Source organism: Chanodichthys erythropterus, chromosome 8 (assembly GCF_024489055.1).
Source record: "Chanodichthys erythropterus isolate Z2021 chromosome 8, ASM2448905v1, whole genome shotgun sequence".
Classification (NCBI taxonomy): Eukaryota; Metazoa; Chordata; class Actinopteri; order Cypriniformes; family Xenocyprididae; genus Chanodichthys; species Chanodichthys erythropterus.
In genome coordinates this window covers 5,734,372-5,748,034 of record NC_090228.1, presented here as the reverse complement: position 1 = coordinate 5,748,034, position 13,663 = coordinate 5,734,372, and the positions used below count along the sequence as shown (strand labels likewise).

General features: G+C 40.9%; 1 protein-coding gene across 6 annotated transcripts in view; it reads left to right on the top strand.

Moving 5' to 3' along the window:
• erc1b (ELKS/RAB6-interacting/CAST family member 1b) overlaps positions 1 to 13,663 on the top strand; it is a 231,700-nt gene that overhangs the window by 208,430 nt on the left and 9,607 nt on the right. The window lies entirely within an intron of this gene.

The following is a 13,663-nucleotide window of genomic DNA, read 5'->3' as shown; positions in this document are numbered from 1 at the left end:
GAGACTTCAGTGAAAACATAAATTCTGCTTCAAATAAAACTTTCTGAAAGATGGTTTTGGTAACTTAAGGTAGTTGTTATCACGCTGATATATATTCAGTTGTTTGTTTTTGTGATAATTTAGATTTTAGCTAGCAATTTGATGCTATAAAAACGTGCTGTGTCGTCGTGATTCACAGTTGATTGACAGCTTGTCTGAGGACTGTCGGAACTTCGAGGGGAGATTGAAGATGTATAACTAACTATTAATTTTCGATTTCTTTGTTATTTAACACCAACAAAATGATTTGTTCAGCAGTAAACTGTCCTAACCGGTCTACAGGATCTGACAGATCACTGAACTTTTTTCTGTAACATTAAATGTGGGCTTCATAAGCCAATTAATAAATGTTATTAGTTAAGATAACACACCTAATGTTAACCATGTCGGGAAAAAGCAGGTGATCGTTATCTGGCAGTTACTTATTATTTTTATGGGTATAAAATTATAGCAGGACAAAACTAATGATAGCCTACTCTAATTACAGCAATCGATCTCCTGTAACGTTAGTTGAACTTGATTTAAAATGGCAGGACCGTTTCTGACGATTTAGAGTTGTTTCTAGTGGCATATTATATCCGGTTGTTAAGTCTGACGTCACGCGGCAGCGCTTCCGGGTCCTAACGCTCTATCTCATACCACAAGAAAACAACAAATGGTGCTAATATACATACACGATGTGGTGTAATACTGCAAAAAAAATATATAATTATAACCTTTATCTCCATACCAAAATTCCAGATGGCCAGACAATGATTCATCTTTTATAAAAAAATATTAATATCTGTGACACTGTGAGCACGGATACTGTTGTGTAGACTGTAAGTATTTAAAATGTTTAACTTTTTTAAATGATTGATGTTTAATATGAATAAATAGCGCTCATAAACGGCCGTCGATGGCATTCTCAAGTGAAACGAGTCGAGGCTTGGACCCGGAAACGGCGTTCTTTACGTCATGACTTAACAAGCGAATTGAGTTTATCTACTGAATTTGCTGTTTCAAAAATATTATTGCTCTAGAAACAGAATAGCCTGTTATTTTATAGGTAGAATTTTAAATTGTGTATAATTTTTATAGTCTATTTAAAATACATGAATGATGACGCAGTCGTCTGGGCAGAAGTTTGATACCGCGACTCCACCTCCGGGCTCCACTGCCGATTCCTTCTGCGCATGCCCAGGTTCCAAACTTTTTTTTTTTTTTGGACGTATTGCGTAACGTGTCAGTGCCCATTCGTCGGCCCATTTTGGCTTCAGTTCATTACCATGTAAGGAAGCGGCGTCGCATCGTCCCATCTTTATTTACAGTCTATAGTCGCCTATCAATGACATCATACCCGCGCTACCTTCGGTTTCCGGTTTTATTATGTAGAAACCATGAAAACACCAAAGATGCTGTGTTTTATTAGACAGGTGAGCAACTGTTTGGATACATTCATCGACAGACTAATCATGTTATATAGCTTAACATAGTAAGTCTTATTGTTTACATCTTGTTTTCTTGATTTACCTTGAGTACCATGTTTTACCGTGATTAATATCGATCTAACTTACTAGATCAATATTATACTTGTCTCTCAATAGCAAACACTCCAACAGCCTTGTTTCTGCTCCCACAGCACTTGTCCCTGCTCTGCTTCATACTACAGTAACGTTAATAATCTCATCCATGAACATGATTTCTGCCCGAGTCCCATCCCGATTCTTTTCCACCAGCTGTAGACGTGAACACAACACATCCCATGATTCTCTGAAATCAAGGCATCATCAAGCTGCGCCTTTGTTTTGAATAAGCGACCTCTAGTGGCAAAAATGTACATATTGTGCCTTTAATCTAGATTTATATACTTTTTTATTATTGTTCATTGTTAGTTCATTGACTAATGTACCAAATTGAACCTTATTGTATAGTGTTACCATAACAAATAAAGATGTAACCTTTTATACATCTTAACTTTTTTTTTCATGACTCCGCGTAGCACATAAAGTTTGTGTATTTATATGAGTATGTGCACTCAAGGTACTGTAAGGTTTCTCGGGTACTTGGATTTGTCACCCATTGATTATTGGAGCCATCTGGCCTGGCCCACACGGCCCTTAGCTGACGCTAACGTTCACTGTCTATAAATCTCCTATTGGCTTTGAGAATCAGTCCGGCTCTGTGTAAATGCCATTAGTCCTCTTTATAGAGTGGAATGTGTTCCTACAGAAAATAAATAGTCCAATATATTGTGTTTTATTAGCTTCATTTACTGTTACTTTAACAAAAGAAAACCAAAAAGCTACCCAAGGCTCACTTAAAAGACGGGGGAGAGCCAAGAGTGGATGAAAGGGGGGGTGAGAAAGATGTAAAAAAAAAAAAAGAAGAAGAAGAAGAAGAGCAACTGGAATGGCGCGATAAAGAAAAGGAGTGTCAGCATTTGGAAGGCTAAAGAGAGAAGCGTTTGAGGAGGTAGTGGCTGGATTTAGTCTCTTCATGATGAACGATCCCCTCTCTGTAATAAATGTATGCGTGGATCCATTTTCTCTACTTCACTTTGAACCCGTTGCCATACCTACCTTAACAGTAAATTGTCTGCAAACGGACACTGGGTTTAGTCCCTGCGTCGGTGCGTCCCATTTCTGCATCCATCCCGATGCTTTTTGTAACATCAGAAAAATAAATTGTCTGGAAGTCTACATATACATTATACTCACTTTAAATCGGCCCCATTCCTCAAGAGGAGAGGAGAGTGATCTGCTGTGATGGTGCCAAGGCTCATACAATGCTCATGTGTTTCACTGCATGGGGAACTATCTGCTTGGCAGGTTTTTGGCTCGCTCCAACATTATTGAAATGCATTTTTTTATGTGGGCTGCCTGATGACAAGCCTTTGGCCCGCGAACAAATAATGTTTAAGATTTTTAGTTTGCTGCAAGTAAACTTTGTTCCAAAAATTGGCACTTTCCAAGGGACTCCCCCCACAACTTGTTTAATATGAAGTAGGCGTCTGTACATTTATTTTCCTTTGAGAGAGACAGCTTTCATCAGACTGTACGGACGGACTGAGAGGTTACACGGCCTTTTCAAACTGAGTGTTGCCACTGGTCAGTCGAGGCTACTGCGCTATGTAAACAACAGGTCTGTTTTGTGGATTTCGAATTGATTTCTTGCCCGTAATGTGCTTAAAAGTGCCCAGAATTTCCAGAATAATGCTAGACATCCTTGGCCCTGTAATACCTTGATAAGATACCCGTTAGCATTCCCGTTCACCTCAATAGCGGTCTCAAGGCCTTTACTGCTGGCTATCCTGAAAAGTGGTGTCTAAAGCAGCAGACAGAACCTCTGTTAGCTGAACTCTGTTTTCGCTTGTCTCGCCAAGCTGTTATTCCTCCTGGACCTTCTCTAAGGTCAACGATCCTGTGTTTATGTTGTCCAAACTATCAATGACAGTGTTTAGAAAGCACCGCTGTCATGAGGGGGTGATAAGAACTCCTGGACCTCTGCGCCAGGTTTCTGACTCAAATGGGTTCTCAGACAAATGTGTCCTCTTTGGTGACGCAAAGGAATCGTGTAGGATTGTTCAAGAGCGTTCATGTTTGTGCCAGGGTTGCAACACTTGGCAGCCTTGTTTTGGCTTGGCCAACATGACGATTTCATGTCGGACACATTAAGGCAAAGATAATGAATATTTCAGGCTTCACCGTTTAGGCTTTACCTCTCAAACGTTTACACATATATCAGGATTTTTCCTCTCCAAATCCAACTGCTCAGAAATATTTAGCGTTTCACATTCATATGGTATCCACATGTACGGGATCCTGCTCATTCTTCAGTTACATGTCCTACATGTAAGACACAATCCGCTTGAAGACACTTTTGGTCTTTCTCTGATGGTGGAATCACTTGCAGATGGTGGATTGGAAGAGATGCCGGCATTCACAAGCCTGTTTGATTGATGTTTTCTTTGACCTCTCTTCTTTTCTTTGCATTGGGAGTGTAGCACATTACATTTGCGTTCTCTCCGCGCTACAGTTCGCCCATTTAGATCCCTTCAGCACGGAAGATTCCAGAACGGGCCCGTTTGGCCATGACAGGCTCAAATTGACGAGAAAAGTCTGGGCTCATTATTGGCTTATTTAGCGTGTTCTGTTCAGTCCATTATTGTTAGTAACGTCCACATGAATTTACTTGTGGTGTCTTTTGATGGCACGTATGCCTCTCTATAGACCCTTAAGTGGCTCGATTTTGGAGGGTACTCTTTGCTAATCATCATTCTTATAAACCAAGTTATTAGTAACTAATTGAATTGGCCCTTTGTGGCACAGTCGCCATCGAACCCGTAGAGGATTGAGGTTGGTGTCCGCTATGCCCGGTCCTCTACTAATGACAAGCTTCTTGCATTCAAAATGTGCCTTAGTATTTACGAGGGGCCGCACACTGTTTGAGCCCTTGCCCTTTCTTTGAAGCTAAACATTGATCTTTTAATTAACAGTTTTTATGGGCTTCCTTTTTACTGGCCTGGCACTCTAAGCTGGCACAGAGCTGGCTAATGTAGGACTTTGGGGTTTCTACCCTGATTTCCTTTGTCTCTCTTGCAGTTTATAGCATATAAAGAGTTTCCTTTTTGTTTCTTTTCTTTTAAAGGGATAGCTCACTCAAAAAAAAAATCCTCATTTACTCACCCTAATGTTGTTTCCAAACCTTTGTGGAACACAAGAAGAATGTTTATTTATTTTTTATTTTTTTCACCATACAATCAAAGTCAATGGGGTCCATTGCAGTTTTGGGTGGACAAAAACACTTTAAAAACACTCTAGTGTCATTCACTTTTAATGGCGACTGGCGAAGTTACTCAGTCAGGAAAATCGAAGATTGCACAACCAAGTTATACATAAGCCCGCTAGACATCAGAATAGACTAATCAGGATGCAGACAATGCAAACACACTGGAGGATCATAATGAACACTCACACGCGTATATTACTTGCACTCCGCCAGACCGCCCTATTAGGCCTTGCTGCCAGCTTGTCCTTTGTTGTGGTCAATGCTTCTTTTATTACTCGTCCTCCATGCCTGTTTTTTTTTTTTCTCTGTTTATGGCGTAATGTTGTTTTATTTGGTTTGAGCTGTTCACAGGATGTTACTGCATCTCTGTTTAAATGGCTGGAATGCAGGAAGGTGATTAAGCCGGTGCTGAAAGAACTACTCAGTCATACAACCCACAGAGCCAACAAAGACAATAGACTCACCAAAAACGCACCCCATTTAGATGAAGAATTGGCGTTTTCAGGAACAAAAACAAAATTATTGTGCATTGTACATCTAATTGGGCCTTTAGAGTTTAGCTGAAGGGTTATTGGGTCGTGAGTAATAAATATGCCCTTACAAAATGTACTGTGGTGGAACTGTGGTACAGATATCATAAGCATAAATGAAGCTACACACCGTGGTGGTAGTATAATGGTACTTTTTTGCTGGTTTCAATACCTAATTATGAACAATTCCTTGAGAAATGCAATCATCTGTGACACTGTCCGCAGCTGTGAGACGCCCCACTCCTGCACTGCAGCTGTGTCTGTGATGAGCAGTCATTGTTTGATGAAAGTTACTGTCAGTTATGTTCTGTGGCCAGTTTCACCTCCTCTCTCATAACGTTTAAGTCTTCTGTTTACTTTAGAGACTGCTGATCTTAGATCAGTATGTAAAGTTTACAGTCTTGGAGGAGAGAAGCGGAGTGCTCGACCGCCCTTGGCCAAAGTCATCTGGCTGTGATCTGGCAGCACAAATCCAGCTGTATAAATAGGGGAGAGTCTTGCATTTTACGGGTCACTCTGAATAAAACATGAACTAGAGAAGATTGATTATTAATGACCTCAGGGCTGGAACAGAAATAATCTGTTAGGCCTTGAGTCCTCCATTCTTTTTCCTCCTCTCTTGTTCTCTGCGCACCTTCATCTGTCTTTCGCTCACTTCTCCTCTCGTTTCCTTTCCGATTGGCACTCCGATAGATGTTTATTTTAGCCATCTGTTTTCAGACGTTTCCCTTCAAATAGATCAAGAGTTCAATGAGGATTCATGCAGATTTTGTGATGATTCACAGGCTCACACCTGTCAGAGCTGGCATCAGATCTCTGTGTGGGCTCCAGTGGCGGTACGTGAGGGAGTTTTCCAGGGAGGCTGATATTTAAATCAAACCAGTAATAGATTGTGGTAGGTTCTGATAATCATTTTGTCTTTCTAGACTATGACTAATGTTCCATCCTCTGCTCTTTTATTATAGCAAATTTTTATATGGCCCGTCATTTAATCATTCTTTTTTATGAGATCCTTCAATAATTTGGACTCACTCAGTATTTTGGCTAAGTTTGATAATCTTTCTTCACCTGTTGCATATGAAGGTGAAACAGAAAACTAATTGGCTGGAAAGGTTGCCTCTGATACAGAGGAAAGACCATTTAATTTCTTCTGTTTTGCCTTTTTTGGTCGCATTTGGAAACATTACTGTGTCCCATTCTGAGTGGTCAGTTTACTGATTATGGTGCATTATGGTACCATAACAGTTATCAGCCAATATAAGAGATATTTTTTTTAACTTATTGATGTGCCATTTATATTTATCGGTATTGGATATTTAATTGTTTGATTACATTTGTGGACATACAGTATAATACTCACTTTATAAAATGCTCAGTTAATCTTTATATACTCTAATAATTTAATAACACTGTTAAATGCAATCTTTAGCAAATTTTGAAATTTTTCATACTGTACACAATAATGTTACACCTAAATTCACTTGGGGAATTTACATTTAATTTTGAGTTTTTAATAATTTGTTTAATTTATTAACTTTTTTTTAATTTATTAACCCACTGATGTGCCTTGAAACACACAGCATTATTCAACGTGTTGACGTAATTTCCACTGAAACAGGAAGACAGGGTGGAACATATCAGACAGCTCTTTTTTTTAAATATCCAATAGCGTTTTGTTTATATCACAGTTCGGCCAAAGCTGTTGAGCTTGGTAAAGCCTGAGTTTCCTCCTAATTTCTAACCGTTCCTCCTAATAATCTCCTTCATATCGCTTTAAAATATAGCATTCTGTGCAGAATTAAAATGGATCCAATACATTTTGTGGTCTACGCCGACTCACGTATATGATCTGCTCTGTGGATATGGTCCGCTCTTTAACCAATGGAAAGCATATTTTCACTGTCTGAATCGTTCCTTATCCCCTATATAGTGAAACGTGCCATTCACCTTGTAGAAAATAGTAATTGTGTGAACAAGTGACCGATTTTAGCCATGCGGCTTCAGCGTCTATTTATAATGTTGGGGGCGGGATGCTTTAGATTCTAGAGAGCATTTGATTGGACAGAAAATCTGACGAGAAGCTGAAGTGCAGAAAAACATGATGACTTTAATATAGGCCATTTATTGAAAATAATTACTTATTGTTATCGACCAGAATTTAAATATCAGTGCATCCTTTCTTATTTTATGTCACTTTAGTTCCTACATTCATTTGAATACATATTTGAGGAGACTCCGCCTCCCATACCTCCTCTGATGGACCGCCACTGGTGGGCTCTTCGGGAAGGACTGTTGGTTAAAAACAGGTCCTGGATCAGCCCCCTGGCGACTGAAGTGCGTCTGTGCCCAGTGGGGCGGGCTGCAGGCTGACAGGGCCATGAATCCAGGGCTGCATAAATGCAGTGTAATTTAAACGGGCAGGAAATGGGGGTAAACATAGTGGAACAAGCCCACAACCCGCACAGCCACGATTAATGAAAACACATGGAGCCGGCGCATATGTCTGCTGTAAGCGGGCCTTTATATTACGAGAATCTCTGTCTCTTTTTCGTTTACTCACATCATTGTTCAAGTAAAGCTGTGTATCAGTAATGGCAGTAGTCATCTATAAGTCAGAGGTGTGTGGGTGCAGACAGTGTAACGTAATTGAAATGTCTGAACGGCAGTTGTATGAATGAACACTCCTTAAAGCAAACACATTACAGAGACTGGAGGTGAGACACAGAGGCGTCATAGACTGACCACTTATTGATTTTTTTGATCTGTCGATTGCTAAGGCAGCTTATCACTAGTAGTATTGTTCATACTTAATCTTTGATTTATAACCAATCCCACACGGTTTGTAATACGGACTTGTATGAGACATCAATTTGTGTGGCTTTTCCATTACAGTTTTTACCTGGAGAATGATAGTCACAAAAAAATCCCATAGACTTACATTTGAAGGGTCGTGTCTAGAGATCACATAGAAAGGTACTAAAAATCACTCTGAATACTTGAACAGCCCCATAGCAACGCCCTGACAACCACCTACAACATAATGATGGCTAATTGTGCGCTTTTAGACTCTATCTGCTGTTTAGACTCTAATCTGAACTGAAGTCTTGAGCACGTCCTGTTGCTTTGGTTTCTTTTGTCTTGCGTTTTCTAAATCCCACTCTCATACACTGTTTTTGTAATACATCGTTTCAACGAGTGCTAATCCTGAGGGGGTGCTGACCGACTAAACCAACAAAACTTCTCAACCGACCCCTAAACATCCAGAGCGAGGGAAAGCGCAGCCCCGTCTTCAAAGCAATGTGAGATGAGCCCTCTGTGCCCCGCGTTTGTCTGTTCCAGAGCTAGCGTCTCCTTTATTTTCCCACCCAGCGAATATGTATGAAAGCACCTCAGACTCCAGGGCTGGAACGAGGGTACGTCTCGCAACACATTCGACTCGGGCGAGAGGAAGAATAATATATGAAATAAATACCCCCAAATGATGAAACCATAAGCGCGATTGAGCCTTCTCAGCTGGAAGCCGCCAAGGCAAACAGCGAAATGCTTCAGCAGGTTTATTGTGATTTTCGCGCCCTGACGAATCGGGTTTTTGCGTTCCCGAGCTCGTTGCTGGCTTGGGTTACAGCGACAGAGCCACAACAGCATAAACTACACCAGCTGATGTGCCATAGAACCGAACATTTCAGTTGTAGCTATGTTCAGATTTTTCATTTATATGTTTGTATATGTTTATTTGTTCTGCAGTCCTTTGAAAGTAATGAAAACCGGGGCTTCAGTCTAAACACGAAATATTTTTGGGGTTTGTCACTCTATCGGCCAGCTGATGAATCATCCTGCCAAGAGGGGAGCTGTCAGTCTGTGGCGCTGCTTTTCTGATGGCTTTATTTGCGTGTTCACATGCGACAAAACCCACACCATACATAGTCGTGGCATCTGTTTCAAATGAACTTTGGCTTGGAAAAAGATACCCTGATGTATCTGACTTTTTGCTCGCCAGTAGGCAGCCATATTACGAGTCTTACAGCTCATTCAGGGCCTATCAGATTAACAAAAGCCGTTAAGAATCGAGAAGGGTTTAATGAAACTTTGTGTTTGAAAGTGGGTTATTTTCCACAAATATTTAATACCCTATTGGGCTCTTTTAAAGGCTGAGTGCTTCCATGCTAACCATTGAGATGGTTTGTTTAGGGTGGGGCCTGTTCCATTAAGATCCGTTGCCATAGAAAAACGATTGGCACATTGACGTTGTTGTTTTTTGTCTCCTACAGCGGTGAAATTTCACATAGCTCGGTCTCCTGTGTGTTAGCAAACGAGGATTCACAACAGTCTAGCCATGATCGTTAGGAGCAGCTAGGAAAGTTTCGGAGCCTGTGGAGGAATGTGGTTGTAATTTATCCCTATGCATCCTGAAGGCCCTGCGGCAGTTTGGGCTGAGTCATTGGAGGGGAAAAAAAACAAAAACGAAAATTATCTAAGCAGCGCAAAAATCAAAACTGGGGCTTTCATCAACTTGTGGTGGGTGTTAACACTGAAGTTATTTCAAACTGGGTTTTGATCGTGATTGCGTCCCTGACTTGACCACATACTTCGCAATATGTGCCCCCCTCCGCTGAAGTCCTTCAGCCTCATTCAGTGTTGCGGGCAGGGGTGCGACTCGTGTGTCCGCATTCCCCCCCTGAAACTCAATTACACTTGACTGATGGGGTGCACAGATCCGGCCGCAGATGAGGCGGAGGGCAGTTCTAATCAGATGCGGTCGCTATACAGTCGCTTTTTATAAACAGCCACGCCCTCTACATTCTGATTGGCTTAAATCAAACCCTATGCATAACAGCACTGGGGCTAGTCGAGTTGGAGAAATTGGGGGTGAAAATGAGGGAGAAATGATAGATAAAATGGTGTATTAAGCCTCTCGGATTCTGTAAGTACAGTAAGAGGATAAGCAACAGAAAGACAAACACAGAAAGGGCGAAAGAGATCCCAGTTTAAGTAGCTCTTAAAAAGCCGCAGAGGCTCCCTGCTCTAACGAGGAGGAAGTGGGGAAAGAGCTCGTCATGAGCTGAACACGATCCAAAGAGACCATTTTTAGAGATATATTTGTGTGTCTGCTAAGAAACAGGACGAGCCAAGGGAAGGATAAGACTAGAGTTAAGAGAGCATAGAGAATAGTGAAGGGTTTAGTCTAACAAAGATGAAGCAGATTTCAAAGATAAGATCTTGTAGCGTAGCCACCCAACCATAGCAGTCAGGATGGAGCGTAAATCCTCTTCTTAAAACTCTCCATTAAGAGTTTGCATTCAGAGATCTGCATTCTGCAGTGGGAAGGGGGACAAAGGTGGACGGTTTTATGCTTTTTTGCTTGCTGACAAAGACCCATCCAGTTAGACAGGTAGAGACTGTTTGACCGATAAAGCAAGTTTTTTTACATGTCATCCAGTGTCAGCTTTATCTGAAGTTGATAACACAAAAGAATGATAGATAAAACTCAAATAATTGCACAGAAGCAATCTGCTGTACAGAAAACACTGGGGGAAGGGTGTGCTCACACTTGAAAGATTTAGTTTGATTGAAACAGATGCGATTGCACCGTTTTTTCGGTTAATTTGAATAAGTGTGAACGCTGCCATCTGAACCCTGGTGCACATTAAACAAGAAGACAGAGACCCCTGAGAAGGTGGGTCTTGGTCCTCTTCCAAATGAACTCTTGTGCCGTTCGACTGAAATATGAATGCAGCATGGACCAAACATATAAACGAACCAAAAACAGGACATGATGTCACAAGATGCGACCCTAAGAAGGACAGTTTCTTTATCGTCATAAGAGCTATTACAGTTTAGTGCAGGCGTCAGAAATTGCAGCAGATCTTTGTTTTTGTGCAACAGGATTCCCGATGCTGTTTTAACTCCTTTACACATTTTATCAGCTGTTTTCAGCTGGTAAAAATACCATCATATGTACGCACATACAGCACACGCGTTTAAAACAGCACACAGCATTGTTTTGGATTTTCGGTAAGTTTTGTTGCTTTTTTGGGGGGGGGGTCTATCTTTCGGTTTGTTCTTAAAAATGACAATGTGAACTCTAAGCGAACCAGGACTAAATGTATCATTTTCTTTTTTTGGTCTGAATCAAGAGGGCCAAACTATAAGTGTGAACTAAAAGTTTCTTCAGTGTCTTTCAGTTGTTTGGTGCTATTAGCATGTTTACCTTTGGCAAATACAGTTTTTAGTTCATCCACATCTTGAGTTTGTTTCCAGGTGGACTAATGCACTCTTGAAATTGTGTAAAGCCAATCAGATTAGAGCAATACGTGCAGTATGCATTGTTAATGGGCGGCATGCCATCTGAGGTCGAGACTACAGTTCAGCTAGCTCATTCCTGCCTGTTGTTGGAAAATAAGTGGTGTGGAAGAGAATAACAGCCTCCATCCAGGAGTTGGGATGGCAGAGGTAACAGCACACTAGAACCAACACCAGAGGGGAACATTTGAAGCTTGGCCTGGAGAGAAGAACCTTCAAGAAAACAGCTTTGAGTGACTTCATCTTACTTTATTAGAAGAGAAAGGTGGCCCAAAGGTTTTTGGGAGGGATTTTCTTAAAAATGACGAGTGGATTGCTGCCCCCCTCCTTCTCAAAAATTATGAGGACCTTTTAATACGGTCCCGTGATAAAAGAACACTGTTTCCTGCTAAAGGAGTCATTGTTTTCTCTCAAAATACTGTAGCAGTGTCACATTTAGGGGGAAAGGCTAATGGCATTTTTTCTTTATGCAGATTTATTGAAGAAAGTCTTGATTGCTTTAGCAGAAGGCCAATTCAAGGTCAATTCCCCCAACCCCAGATCCCCCTTTACTTCACACTCTCTCTTTCTCTTTGATTGGAGCTTGTTTCCAGCATTAGCCAAGGCCTGGGAGCCTTCTGATTGCCATCTTTGCCTCAGCGTTGAGACCTGACTAGTTAACATTCCCAGAAAATAGGAGGATCTGGAGGAGTACATGTTGCAGAGATGAGGCTGTGTCATCCAGGGTGATGTGGAGAGCGGATTTGCTTGAAGGGTTTGAGTTCAGCCGTTTGATCTCCATGTGCCACTCCAGGCGTAAATGTGCAGCACAGCATTTGTTGAAACACATCCTTTCTGAGTCATCGTCAGTGCCGTCAGCACAGTCCAGACTCTACTGTCATTGTCTGACTGTGATGGTCCGCTGCTGTGTTTGTTCTTCTCTCATTAATGTAGCTGTTATTTATCAAGACAGGCAGTGGAGGCTGACCGTGCGCACACAATAACACCTGATAAAAATCTGCAACGATAACGCATAATAATGCGCTCTTCTCTCGCCTGTTCCCTCTTTTCCATCTCTCATCTTCTCATTTTTCTCTTACGTTTTCAGGTCAAGGCTGGCTTGGGGACAGATAATGAGATTTTTTTCTTTTATGCAGTACTTTATCTGTTATCTTTATAGCTCTGTTTTTGGACAATTTCTGCTAAGCACACAGTCATAAAATAGAACTGACAGTCCATGTATTCTTTTGCCACACAGCAGAGCTTCTGTTCATCTTTGTGTGTCTGTGTTGCACCTAAAGTTTGTTCAAGTATTAATTGAATATCATACACTTGAGCGTGGAAAATCGAAAATAGTGTATGATTTGCACAGACTCAGATTTTAGCTTCAGACTGTGATTCAATCCAGTTGGAGCTGAATTTAGAATAAATATTGTTTTCATTTCTCGTGCATCTCCTAGTATCAAGGCGCAAGTTTGTTGTGTTACAGACGATGTGAAACTTTAATGTATGATGCTCAGTTTTTCTCTGTAACCATTTACAAATTCAGCAAATGTATGATTCCATGTTTTAAAATCAGTTCAGATTGTTAAAGGGATAGTTCACCCAAAAATGAAAATTATATGATTAACTCACCCTTAAGCCATCCTAGGTGTATATGACTATCTTCTTTCAGAAGAAAACAACTGGAATTATATATCCTCACTCTTCCAAGCTTTATATTGGTTTATAATGCTCCAAAAGTCCAAAAAAGTGCATCCATCCATCCATCCTAAAAGTAATCCATACGGCTCCGGGGGTTAATAAAGGCTTTCTGAAGCCAGGTGATGCATTTTTGTAAGAAAAATATCCATATTTAAAACTTTATAAACTAAAATAACTAGCTTCCGGCAGATGGCCTATGACACAATCAACACAAAGCGCCACAAGAGTAACTTCTGAAGCGATGTAGGATGTAGGACGCCTCTTGCGGTTCATACAAATAGGGCTGGGCAACAAACTCAAGCTACTCTTCTCTTATATCAAAATCCTCTAATATTTCTCTT